The sequence below is a fragment of the Megalops cyprinoides genome, chromosome 8 (genome assembly GCF_013368585.1).
Source record: "Megalops cyprinoides isolate fMegCyp1 chromosome 8, fMegCyp1.pri, whole genome shotgun sequence".
Taxonomy (NCBI): domain Eukaryota; kingdom Metazoa; phylum Chordata; class Actinopteri; order Elopiformes; family Megalopidae; genus Megalops; species Megalops cyprinoides.
The window spans coordinates 26,647,062-26,660,375 of NC_050590.1; positions in this window are offsets into that span (position 1 = coordinate 26,647,062).

A 13,314-nucleotide genomic window follows, 5' to 3' on the forward strand; every position below is an offset into this window, starting at 1 on the left:
CATGTTTAGGAAATAAAGTCCTCAATATTAATAAACAGACGCATAAGTGATTTATTTGCTGTCAATACTATTGTTCCTTGCTACGGAAGTTCTCCATAGCATGAGTGTCAAACAATATTTTCAATGAGAAAAAGAACTATTGGTTGATCTAATCAATATAAATGGCTGGTTTCTGAACAGTTGAAAGGGATTGACCTGCACAAATGGACCTCATGCAAAGACCAGCAGAAAAACAAAGAGCAGGTGGTAGAGCAAACGGGCATCTCACATGAAGATAGTGAGAAGAAAGGAGTCATTCTCCAGTGTCTCCATTAATTTAAGAGTCGTTCGAAGGTTGGAGTGGGAGAAGCAGTGTTTGTAAAAAAAAAAAAGAAAAAAAAAAGCCGTCCAGCAGAGTGGCTCTAAATGGCAAGGGTATAATCACGCATTGTTTCCATAAGCTGTCCTCGTACGCCTGTCATGAACTGCCTCGACCGTGCCGCAGTAAGGGAGAGTGGCAACCAGAAAACACTGCAACACGCCATCGAGCCATAATTTGCGTGACATTTTTCATTGTATGTAATTGCCATTCACATACTAATGGAATACGCTGTATCCTTAATTATTGAAAATGCCAAGCTTCTGTTTTTTTTTCTGAGGAGAATTCCACTGCAATTTCAATGTGTTAAAAAGAAAATAAAACATACAGTTCTTTCTTTAACCAGGAAGCAAAAACAGTGCACACAGGCAATATATATTTTTCTCTTTGTTTAAAATGTTAAAGGGTCGATAAATACTTCTTATTGTGGGACCTTCACAATGTGTAACGTGCTTTGCCTCAGAAAATTATACCTAACATATAATTTCTTCTCCAGACTGATGCAAAGATCAACAATATGGTAACATTTCACCTAAAAGTAAAATGTCACTTACTGTGTGATGTTTAATTCTTGCCTTACATTTTACAAGCAGTCTTTAGTCTTCCATTAAGAGCAGTCTTAATAGACACACATTGTCATCTCCAAAATGAGTATTTTTTACAGAATGCCCTCGAAAACAAGATGTCTCATTTAAAGTTTTTTTTATCCTGTTAATACATTTGTAGTAACAGTAATACCAAGGCATTATCCCTCTGTTATATTTATTTTAGAAGATCATGTATTTCTTCTGATGTTACAGTATATGCAAAAACACATTCAAACTATCATGAAACAAGTGATGAAATGGTAAAAACATGTTGATGATATAGTTTAATTCTGTGGGTCCTTCCCTTTGGATTTAGCTTCCATCTCAAATAGTTGTCTAAAGCAGATAGCTGCAATTAATTTTTAAAAAGAAGTACTTGAAAAATAACTAGAATTGTGTCAATAGCATGAACAAAGCAACAGTGATCAGTAAATGAAATTATTTGCAAGGCCTATTACATCTTTTCAAAACATACCCCACAGTAAAGGTTTCCTTCAGAAATGAATGACTCAAACCGCAAAGAAGAGAATTCCAAAGACATTTTAGACATCCTTACAGACAGTAAGCAGTGCTATCTCTGGAATTACTGAGAACAAAATGTGCTCTCTGATACTGAAATATATTGGGCAAACTATGGACCTAAGTGAGAGAAAGAGGGAGTACAAGCACATTGTAACAGATTGTTGAAGGTAAGATGCAAGCGGCACACACTCGAAACTCCAGAACAAAAAAATCAATAACGTGCAATTAAACACAAAGCGGAGGCCCTGGAGCTGAGAGAAATTTGTTATGTATTAAGTCCGACCCGCTTCACGGCTGACACAGGTGCGCAAGGTCCCATTTTCTTCAACCTCTCTCCAGCTAATCTGAGTGCAGCACATACATGGCCACCCTCACCCACTGTGGAGTTTGCTCAGGGAGTCTGGGAGCATTCCTTATTGATCCACAGTAGGGCCCGGTGACGAGCAGCCATTCAGATGCTGTACCAGGAGGAAAGGGGGCCCTTTCTTTGGAAAATCAGGTCTGTCTGTTCCATTTCCCACACAAAGGAAGGTGCTGTGGCCTCTAATGTTTTTGATAATGACACTCAGTTAAAGGTTACTTTCATTAAAAATGAGCTTGTTTCACATGGTCTCCCACAATGTCACCTATTGTACATAAAAAGTGGGCCAGTAATTTGGTTTGACAGTCCAATGCATGGTTGTGTGGAGATGTATGTTATTCCTTAAGGTGACAAAGTAGTGTTGGGGAAAATAAAATGTATAGTGATAGAACTATACAGGGCCATAACAAAAGTCTGGACCAAATCACAGAAAAAATTTTCCCTGAGGGCTGATAATAGGAGATATGGAAGCAGATATAACAGCAAACATTTTAGAAACAAAAATCATTACTAGAGCTGTACTGTATGTTTTTATGCAGAGAAGACTGTGTTGTCTTTTTTTCCATATATGCAGTAGACTATTATATTGTATGTGTTGTACATAAGACGTTATCAGTTAGGTCTATATCTGTGCCCTGGAATAGATGACAGTTGATAAGTTATCATTACTGTTACAGAACAATAAGAGTAATAACCAGGAATGTCTCATGAGGTAGTTCTTACACAAACATAATATTATACTGTCTATCACTAATAGGAATTTTAAAAAGTCTTTTTTAACTGCATATCTGCTGTTTGAACTGTATGATTGAACAGTTGAGGAACAGCTGAACTCAAAAACAAAGAGAATACTTTCAATACGGGATTTGCTTGTATTGCATCTAATGCTTTTTAGGTGTTGCAGAGAATCTACTCTGACCCGCTACTCTACTTCCATCCTAATCTTTTCTGTTTATTTCAATTGACTTATTTTTACTGATGGTCTTTGGCTCAGCAGTTTGTCTCATTCAAGCACCTTGTGTAGGTCGCGCATCCTTACAAATTGCCATGTTTAAACACTTTTGTCTTTGCCACATAGCAAGATTAATGAGGGTGCGTCTTTGCCAGAACTCTGCTGTCACATATTACATCTATAGTTCAAAAATGATCCCGACACGCAATCACCATTGCATAAATCAAAGGCCATCTTACATCATGTCAAGTGCGACCCTGTGCTTTCACACACACCCAGATATTCTTTTTGCAAATCTCAATCAGTGTTAATGCACGCATGCACACACATTCCTCCCAACATCCCTTGACTCAAAATAACAAAGCAATTCTCCCACTACAGCCTAGCAGCCTGTTGCTGACTAACCTATTACAAATGACCAAATGAATGTGAGCAAATTCAGAGAAGTATTTACCATGAGGTATATTTCAGTATACCATTGTGTACCAAGGAGCTGTTATCTTAAGGTTTTATTACTCTTTGATAATTATTTAGCAGAAGAAGGAGTACCTCTGAAAATATGAGATCAGTTCCTTGACCTCACACTTATTTTTATTGTTAATGCTGCTGGAAAAGGAAAAGTATCATTTAATCATATGTTAGTGAGATATACCAATAGCATATGCCCTTTCATTAATTTTAGAAAAAGAAAAAGTGAAGTCTGAAACATAACCCTAGAGAGGAGTGTGCTGTTAAATCATTTGTTCATTATTATGAGCAGTGATGTGAGTGGTCAGTGGTCAGGTATATATATCCTGAACATGGGAGGATGCAGGAGAAAAGAATATTCAGCCCACAGATACCTCAGAATCCTTTAATGTTTATTCAGAGCAGGAGCTTAGCCTTTTAAATGGTTGGCACTTGATATTTACTGATGCCAGACCCGTTTCCCTCTAATAAAATATTTTCATTCAGAGAAATGGGTTATGAGTCAGCATGGGGAGAAAAGGGAAGCCTGCCATGACCCTGCTCTGTTGGGTCCAGGAGCTCTTGAATGTATTAGCTACCCATTGCTTTGGCTGAAACAAAACACAAAAGTTTAATTTGTGCTTATTGTGTTATACTGCAGCACAAGGAAGCCCCACTGGCATCAGTCCTTCGGTGTTTATGTTTTAACTCTTGAAAAACAAGGAGGGACAAGCTACCTGTTTTTACAAAAGCTCCACGGCTGTCTTTTGGGAAAAAGGACGTCCACTTTTAAATTTCCACACCAATATTAAGGAGCAAGGGGCATATATTGTTGTTGTGAGCTTGATTGATGTCCGTTCAGCGGTTGAACCCTAATGGTGGTTTGTTTATCTGGCAGCAGTGTGTAATGAATGACCTTGAGTGTGCACGGTCTCTCCAAGAGCTCCTGCGGTCCCCCACTCCTTATGAGAACCCTAAGGAAATTAGAGGCCTTGTGCGTTGTTTTTCAGGAACCTTGTTTCTTTCCCCCCTCCCCTTCCATGGCTTGCTGTGAAGAATTTGATACAGGGACGGAAGCTAAACCTGAGCGAGTAAATGAAATATTGATCCAGCTTCCCTGGCCTTGCCTTCACCTTGTCCCGATGCTGTGAGTTACTGACTTTTCCGTTTTGGTTGTAATAGGAATTATTACAGGAGGCCAGTACGAGTAATTACTTGGCAGGGCAAAAAGGAGGGACCCATCATACATTTCTGTAAAGACGTTATTTACCGTGCAACCCTCCGACCGCCTGCCTTTTTTGGCCCTGTCTCTCTTAACCTTGATTCAATTCTTTTAACTGTCATTAATCATCGCCGTTGTCAGGGGAAGTTTATCAATAGTATTAGATGAGAGGTGCTACACATCTTAAAAGTATGGGGGGAGGAAAAAGGGAAAAAAAAAGACTGCTACTGGGGAGGTAAGGAAAAAAAATCTGAAAAAGGACCATAAATTTCACCTCGCAATAGGTCTGCAGGTTGATGTATTTGGGCGTCGGCTTGGGTGGAGATGGTCATTTGTTTGGGTGAAAGATTCTGAGTGGCGAGGCCAGCGGTGGCGCCCTCGTTGTATTGCGCTTGTGTGTGATGCTCTCACGTGAAGGTCACTACTGATGTCAGTATGTGGACAGCAGTTATTCATTTTGAGTGTGTTGAATAGGCTCGCTTACATTAATAACAGAACCCAGATCAGCACCAGGATGGCTAATTAGGGGTAATATAGTGTCCCCTTCACTAGCAGAGCATGTCCCCTGCAGACCCCCCAAAACATCAACTCCTGATGGGGAGGGAAATGTCCCTCACCTTGTGCATGGAGAGACTGGTCAAAAATCCTATATTCTATAAGTTCAGTATTTTCATCCCCCTGAACATAAAGGTTTAAATGTGTGGTTCAATATTTATCCTCAAGCATGAAACACTGAAATTATCTCTGGTACTTGCCTTGCAAAGTATTCTGTGACAACCTCTTACACTTGTTGCTACTAGTAATATGAATGATTGACAGATTATGATTGAATAGAACAATGTATAATTTTGACAACGAATGACCTACTCTCTATGGTACTCAAAGGAAAATATCCAAGGACGGGGAGTTTGCACCATGCAGGCTGATACAGAAAGCTTTTTGGCATCTTCCTCAGCCCTTTGTTGATAGTACTGGAACCACAAGTCCTCAGGATTCATGGTGTGTATCTTCGCACATTGAAACAGTGGATTCCATGCAGCCTTCTTCTATTAAGACTGAGTGCCTCATTTCCCAAGTTATTTTCATCACAAGCCTTGCATATGATCAAAATTCATTGAGAGAGAAAGGACATGTATCTTCAGCCCTCATGTTTACCAAGGTCTTTGGGGGGGGGGGGAGGTAGAGATTCCGCTGCCTGCATGCCTGACTGCCTGCCTGCCTGCATTCCAGGTCTCCTTTGTGATTTTCCATCACAACCTGGAACTCTTCCAGGGTGTACCCTCTAACCGGATCAAATACACTCCTCATAGATTACATTATCCTGCCCAATTAAATTACATCTACATTTGTGGAGTTTAAGAACCGCGGGATGCTGTTGGGGCTTTGACCTTGCTGCGAGGTGGACTCTGGACATTTTTCCCCAACAAAATAGAGGTTGGGGGGGGGGGGGGGTAGAAGAGACTAAGAAATTGATTGAGCTTGATTGAAGTAAGAATGGAGAGTGATTTTGTAGGCTTTGTAGGGGGGAAAGAGAAACAAATTGCAGGCTTGAGTGAATGACCGGAGCAGGGGATGTTTGACAGAGCTGTGCTCCTGAAGCACACCCGCCAATCTGATCGTCTCTTGGGAGAGGAAGGTGCTGGGCTGCCTATCAGCCAGACAAACTCTTCACAATGACAGAAGCCCAACCCCCTCCCAAGCCTTGCATGTCACTCTGAACTGCCTTCAAAGCCAAAGCAACATGCCAGAAACCTGGAAGGAACACTCAAGTGCTCAGTGCACTTCAGCTTAGTTTGGGGGAAGTCATTAAAAGAAATCATTGTGCTGAGCTATGTTGTCATGTTCAAATAAACTTACAAATTAAACTTGACAAATGTGTTGAATTTGGAGTGATAACTTAAAAAAAACTCACCTCAATTCACTCCTGAATGTGCTAGTGTAGTGTAATTTTTACCATAGATGTTTTGTTGTTGTTGCTCTTGTTCAGAACGTGCATGAAGCTGCTTCCAAGGACAAAAGGAAAGCAAACGTCAAATCACTTGTGGAACACAGATTTCTCTGCATTAGTCTGACAGAAGCTAGGGTGAGCAAAACTGATCAAGGAGATGTTCACCAATGCCAAGGAGAATACAAGACAAATTTTGAATGAATGAAGCCTTGGCTTGAACTACTTGAACTTCAACAACTCCAATTGTGTTCTTGATTTTTGACTTCGACTAATAACTATATAGTTTCAAAAATAAGCTATCATTCATTGTGTTACATTTTTATATGATTGGGATATGGGAAACTAGGAGCTATACCCTACAATAGCTCAAACTTGACTTCTTATTATGATTCAACATGCCTGTCTGAGTTTGCAACTAATTCAAACCATTCCAGAGAAAAATAAGTATTTAAAAAATGAGATGTTTTTATTGGACATACAGAACGCTTGATAATACCTAACAGACCTACCACCCTGAAATGTTTTCCTTAAGGCAGACCCTGATTTGTAGTTGGATATGGAAACGGGAAAGCCCATTTGCTCTTGGTGTGCCAACAGGGGGCAGTCAGGGATACTTTATTATAGGTGTACATTGCACTCTCAAATTTTTGGCATAGCATGTACAAGTGGAAGATTGCTACTTACGCATGGACTGAGACAAACTGGTAATTTTTTCACAAAACCTGTTCAACTCTTTGTTTCCAAATCCAACTATTTGAGAGCTGTACTGTAGAAAGGGTCTTTGTGTAACACAGAGAACATCACAAGAACATATAGACAAAAACCATTGGTCCACTTTGTTTTCAAAAACTGAACATTCCTTTTTGATATCAGTGCTTTCAATACTTGCTGTAACAGAAACATTTTTTTTGAGCTTCATGCAAGTTTTGGTTATAATAAGTAAACACTCAGCTCATGCCGTTGTTTAAGTGGAGAGAACTGCAAGAAAATCTCAAATATTTCTGAAGAAGAAACAAATATTTTGCTCAAGAAAAAACAGATCTGAACCAGTTACAAGTTGCCATAGGTATGATTAGGCTTTGCTGAAAAGGAATATGTATATCTTATCTGTATATTTTTGTTGAACTTCTACTCTACCAAAATACATTCACTTAACATTAACAATTGTGCCATCTTAGGGTGGTGAATCAACAAACCATAACTGGATTGAAGGGTATTTTAGGCCCAATGGACCTAGAAAATACAGCAGCATATTTAAATTCACAAGCAGAGTGGAAGATGCTGACGAAGCAAACAAAATATTTCATTGGGTGTTGCCTGCCCAGGTTTGGTCATTGACGAATTGATTATCCATGGTAGAGATGAGTCAGCAAAACACTTCATTCTGATACTGGCTGATCTGAAACTGGCATCTGACAACAGAAATATGTTCACAATATTTAAATATATTCTAATTATTCCTTGCTCAATTCAGCTTTTGACAAAGGGGTGTTTTCATTAACCACTACATGAACCTCACTATGATATACTGAAATCAGCTGGTAAATCTGACATTTGTCTGATGCTTAGAATTGGGCCATGTACATTACAGTAAGTGTATTATATGAATCAGCCCAGAAATATCTACTACTAATGTGAAAATATGATTTCAGATCAGATACATATACCAAAGATGATAACACCTTTGAAATAACTGGAATGATTATTATTGTTCACTGTACAATATATCACAGTGAAATATTGCTCTAGCTAATACGGGCATTACATATTGACTGATGCAAAGCCTACCATCGATCCATTCCTACTATTTTTGATACCTTAATATGGCCTTTTAGCTATAATTTGCCCATTATTTACAGGGAATGGGAGCCTTGCTTTGGAGGCTGAAGAACACATTGTATAGCTTGGCCTACATTTCACATCTCAAAACTAACTCTGAAAAGATGTCTAATGAATATTTTCTTTGAATGAGAGTTGAAATAACCAGTGTGGTTTCATTTGTGCAAGGAGCATCTGAAGCAGAAGGAAGCAACAGTTGAGAGTCGGCAAATGAGGGACCTGGCACAGCGAGCAGCCCGCTGTTGTCTGACTGCTGCTTCCAAGATGTCACCTTTTGTCAGCTTTCTGGACAAGAATAGTTCCTAACATGGCAGTCAGAAACTCCTCAGGCCCCGACACTAACTCTTCAGGACCCCTGTGTACCACAGGGCATGTTGCCTCCCTCCTGATCCATGTATGATTCATCAGCAGGATCAAAGGCTGAGATAATGAGATTACCACAAGATGGGGTTGTGCAGCCTATGTGCCAGTCAGGTGTGGATGATAATGGAGCATATGGAGGCTGGGGCCTTGGGCATCTCTTGAGCGGCAGCTAGGTGGAGCCAGGGGATTGGACGTGCATATGCCACATTGTGGCTCTTTGGGAGGTGCCTCGGTTTTTCCTACCACCGGCTGCCATCCAAATGGAGGAGATCCAAATCCCCCTTCCTTTAAGGGGATGTATGTAAATGCTGCCTGCCTTCATTGCTTGGTTTAGTGAAAAACGTTGGGGGGTAGGTGGGTGGTGGGGGGAGTTGTTGGTGATAGGAGATTCTGCTGGCCTCTCATGTCTTTGAAGCACAGCCCACCTAATAGATTTTAGAATTCTTTGTCGCATGTCTCCCCCTGGACAGGTTCTGATACGGGGAGAAGAGTGACGTGTCTACAAAACAGCAGGAGAGGACAAGCCCTCTCACTGCTGCTAGGCAAGCAATGAAGGGTACATGTTCCTCGGGGGTTCTCGGCTAGAACAATCAATTCTTATGAGCCCATGATCTCAGCGAGACCTCCAACTTATTGCAATTTAATATAGCTCACAATATTACTACAGGAGCAGGCTGGCAACATAAGCTTTTGGAAATGGAGTGGAGTTTATGAGAACCACCAAGCACTACATCTTACCGCTGACAAAGCTTTTTAATCTCTGTCCTATGGGTTTGGGTCGTTATTAATTCATCCAGCACAGGCATTCTCCACAATTCTGGCAGTCCTACCTGTCATCTCTAAAACCATGCAAGGAAAAATCTGGAGATCATGTTTTTCATGTTCTTTACATCCTTGAGATTTACATCTGAATTACAGTACTGGAGAGGTCAGTTGTAGAAGAGATTGTTACCATTTGACTCATAGTCTGTGGTATTTCTGAGAAATTAGGGGGTCTACAAAAATATGTTGTTTCTTAAAGTGGAACATTTGTCCTTTCAAATTTGTATTAGGTACCTTACATTTCCTCAACCTGTTTTTCTTATGCACAAGCACACACACTATAAGCAAGACAAACTTTGAGATTCCCTAATGTCACCCTATATAGTTGTCTCTTGGCATATGCATGATGTTTATATGTTTCCCCAGCACAGAACTAGTTTGTTAGAAAACAGTAGCACAAAAATAGTACATAACTGCAGAAAGCAGAAATGTAGCTGCAGAGAACTCCTGATTGGTGAATACTTTATGGTACCAAAGCTGGTGGAAACTGCACCACTGTGTTTGTATGTGGAAATGTGCAGACGTTACGGCTGTCTGATAAATTCCTCCTCCATTACTCCTAACATTACTCCTACTCCTCTTGGCTAATTACTTTCCCTCTTCTGTCTTACAGTGAGAGAGAAAATGAGTTGTCGATGAGTCCAGGAATCTAATCGTGCAGACGTTTTACCATTCAGAATTGACTACTTGAATCTGGGGTGGACAGATCTTAAACTGGACGTTAAATTTTTACTTCTTCTCTTTACCACTCATTTTTTTTCTTTCTTTGTGTCTACTCCTGTATTTTCCTTGTGCCTGTCCCTGTCTCTATTTTAATTCAGAAATTGCTTATTATAATTTTGCACACTACTGGCCTAAATAACAAATCACAATGACTGAAAAATTACCAATTGTATATTCATACACTTTGTCTTACCCCCTACTAGTGTTGAAAGCACACAGCCATACTAGAATGTAATGGTCAGTATATTTGCTGTGCGCATCAAGCGCTCAAGATTGATTTCATTGTCTGTGTCGTTTATCCATCCCTTTGCATTCCCTAGCTCAATTTATTAGTCGTATGATGTATTGACTTCTGTCTGCATCATGTTAAAGATGCAGGCACACAGAACATCCCATTGAAATGAATGGGTGTAGGATTTCATGTCCTAGGCCTGTTTACCTGTCAAAGCATGTAGTTCATGCAGAGCTTTTTTTGGATGTGATTGCCACCTTAGGTTGTAAGTTAGAGCATCACAGTTGTATGGTGACACACGAGTGGGCATCAGACAGCAGTGATACCACATAAGAAATTGGCAAGTTAAGTTGTTTGTCTTGATTACATCAAATTCTTGAATCAGAATTAAGCTGGCCTTCCTTTTTCTTTGATTGTAAATGTATGCTTATGTGAATCTTTTTTAAGTGCACACTGTCACTGTTCCATTCATTTTTCACCCCTCCCCCAAACCACCACCCCCAAGACTAAAACCAAAAATGAGACAAAGCATTGTTATTGTGCTAAGCTCTTTGCAGGCTTATTATTTCACATCTAATTAAGAAACTCAGTTAATTAAAGAGGCTTCCTGGAAAGACAATAGCAGCAATGAGAAATGAGTTAGTTTATTTCAGAAGAAACTAATAATGACTTAATGAAATATTTATGTGCCAATGGCGGGAATAAACAACTCATCTTCTCTGGCAGTGATTTATATTTTCTTCCCTCAAACATGTAATCTTTAAAGGCCAGTGGACCACTATGATCATCCTCACCTATACATACAACCTCCGCAATGCTAACATTTTTGTACTGCACCTAACATAACTTCAGGGTTCAAGTGCCATGCTATACACCTTATGTAGTGAAAACAGAGAACCTGAACAAAAGGTGAAAAAGTATGGGGCAAACATCATTATCTGGGTGAGGAAAGGCAATATTAAAATATGTAGGCTTTGTTTATGATTCTGTTTCCTGGTGCATCTAGACAGTGTGCACCTAATGGTCAAAATTATATGGATGAGAAAATAAACTACATTTCCTTACATTATCTTGAGATGCAGTTAGTTCTGGAAAGATACCAGAATAAACATGCTTCCTTCCACCACACATGATGTAACCACTCCAGAGCCACATCAAGAACGAGGTAGCCAGCTGTACTTGTGGTTTCAGCTACACCTTACCTACAGTTGGGAGTAAGTGAAAACAGTATTTTTAAAAGCAGTGAAAGTGAAGTGTGATTGAATGAGCTGTAAATGCGAAAAAATGGGAAATGATTATTATGGAAAAATGAAGATGAAGAGTATGCAGAGAGGTACAAGATTATACTGTTGCACGTGTAATTCATTTTGACCAGGGAAAATGGTTTGATTGAGGATATCGACATTTAAACTAATGCTGCATACACCTAACTACCAATTAAAGAAGTGCCCCTCTGATGAAACGTGTGTTATTCTTGCCCTAGTTAGTCCAGTGCAGCTGGTAGGATTAATTGTAGAGGACACTGCTCCCAGTAAAAGGCTAATTCCCTGGTCTCGGTGAAATCAATCACAAATAAGAGAAACCCAGGGATGTGTGCCCCCCCAGCCACCCTTAATCCTCATTACGTGTCATCATTCCGAAGCACCCTTTACATCTCGAGATTTCATAAACTGTGGTGCATGTAAATACAGCGCCGTTGCCCGCCACCCGAATTAATTGAAATCCCCTCATGAATTTTAATACAGCATTTCTAATATATATGTAAAAAATGCACCTCGTATAACTGAGGAGTTTAATGCACCGTTGTACATTTTTTATGTTACAGACGGAGATATTGTGCCGTAAATTACAGCGCGGGGATGACAACTGTGAAAGCTATTACCATATTGCGCTGGAAGAGCAGCGGCAGGAGTGAAGGATGAACAAAATGCGCTCCCATTTCTCTCGGCCAGAATAAGGACTTTGATTGAAGAACTGCAGCGTTAGATGTTCGATCATTAACACATGCAGCTCTGAAATAATAAAAACAGCCATTATGCGACGAGTTTGCCGTCCCCTTTTTTCCATTACTGTTGTTTCAAAGTGGTGTATGAATATGTATATGGCGGCAAAGTGGCCGGATATGTCATACTTTTAACAACCTACTTGACTTGAATACGAGCATAGTGGAGAGCCAGGTGGTTTTTGACATGACGTGCCATAGTAAAACACACACTTGGACGCAGTCACATGGCGGCGCTTTTTTGTGCCTTAATGGATGACATTTGCGTAGCTGTAATGTGTGGTATTGTCACTCAGTCAGTGTATTCACTTGTACGGGAGTGTAATTGGAGACATATTTATTTCCTCGGTGTCAAAAGCTGGGGTCTGCATGTCAGCAAATTCGCCACGACAGTTTCGCTTCCTTGCTTAGGGAATGTTAGGGGATACTTCGAAAAGACATCAGTGGATATCTATTGCGTTTTGTGTATGGATGAGGCTTACAAGAAACCTGACACATTGGCTCACCCTGTTATCGGATTGAGGATAAATTGATGAATCATTAAACGGGGCCTAAGTATTTTGTAATCAATAGTTGAACATTTAGTAATGTTGATGTTTAAAAAAAAAGATTTGCATTTCATGAAAGCTTGAAGTTTTATTTTCAAGTTGTCTCTGAAGCTTTAAGAGTTAGGGGATGTTGGAGACATTCATTATATTTTTAACTATTTTCAGTCTTTTTATATATCTAATATATGATGCCATATGATGCCAAATGTTAACTGCTATGTTTGGTGTTTTCAATACCAAGATGATAGCAATACAGTTGTAGTTCATTTTATCTGGATAATTATTATCTGGGTAGATTCTCTGTAAAACAAAGCGAGAGGAGACAGATGCTTGCACACACACACAATTAAGGCTACACTTTCACATATAAGGCTATACTTCCATGCAT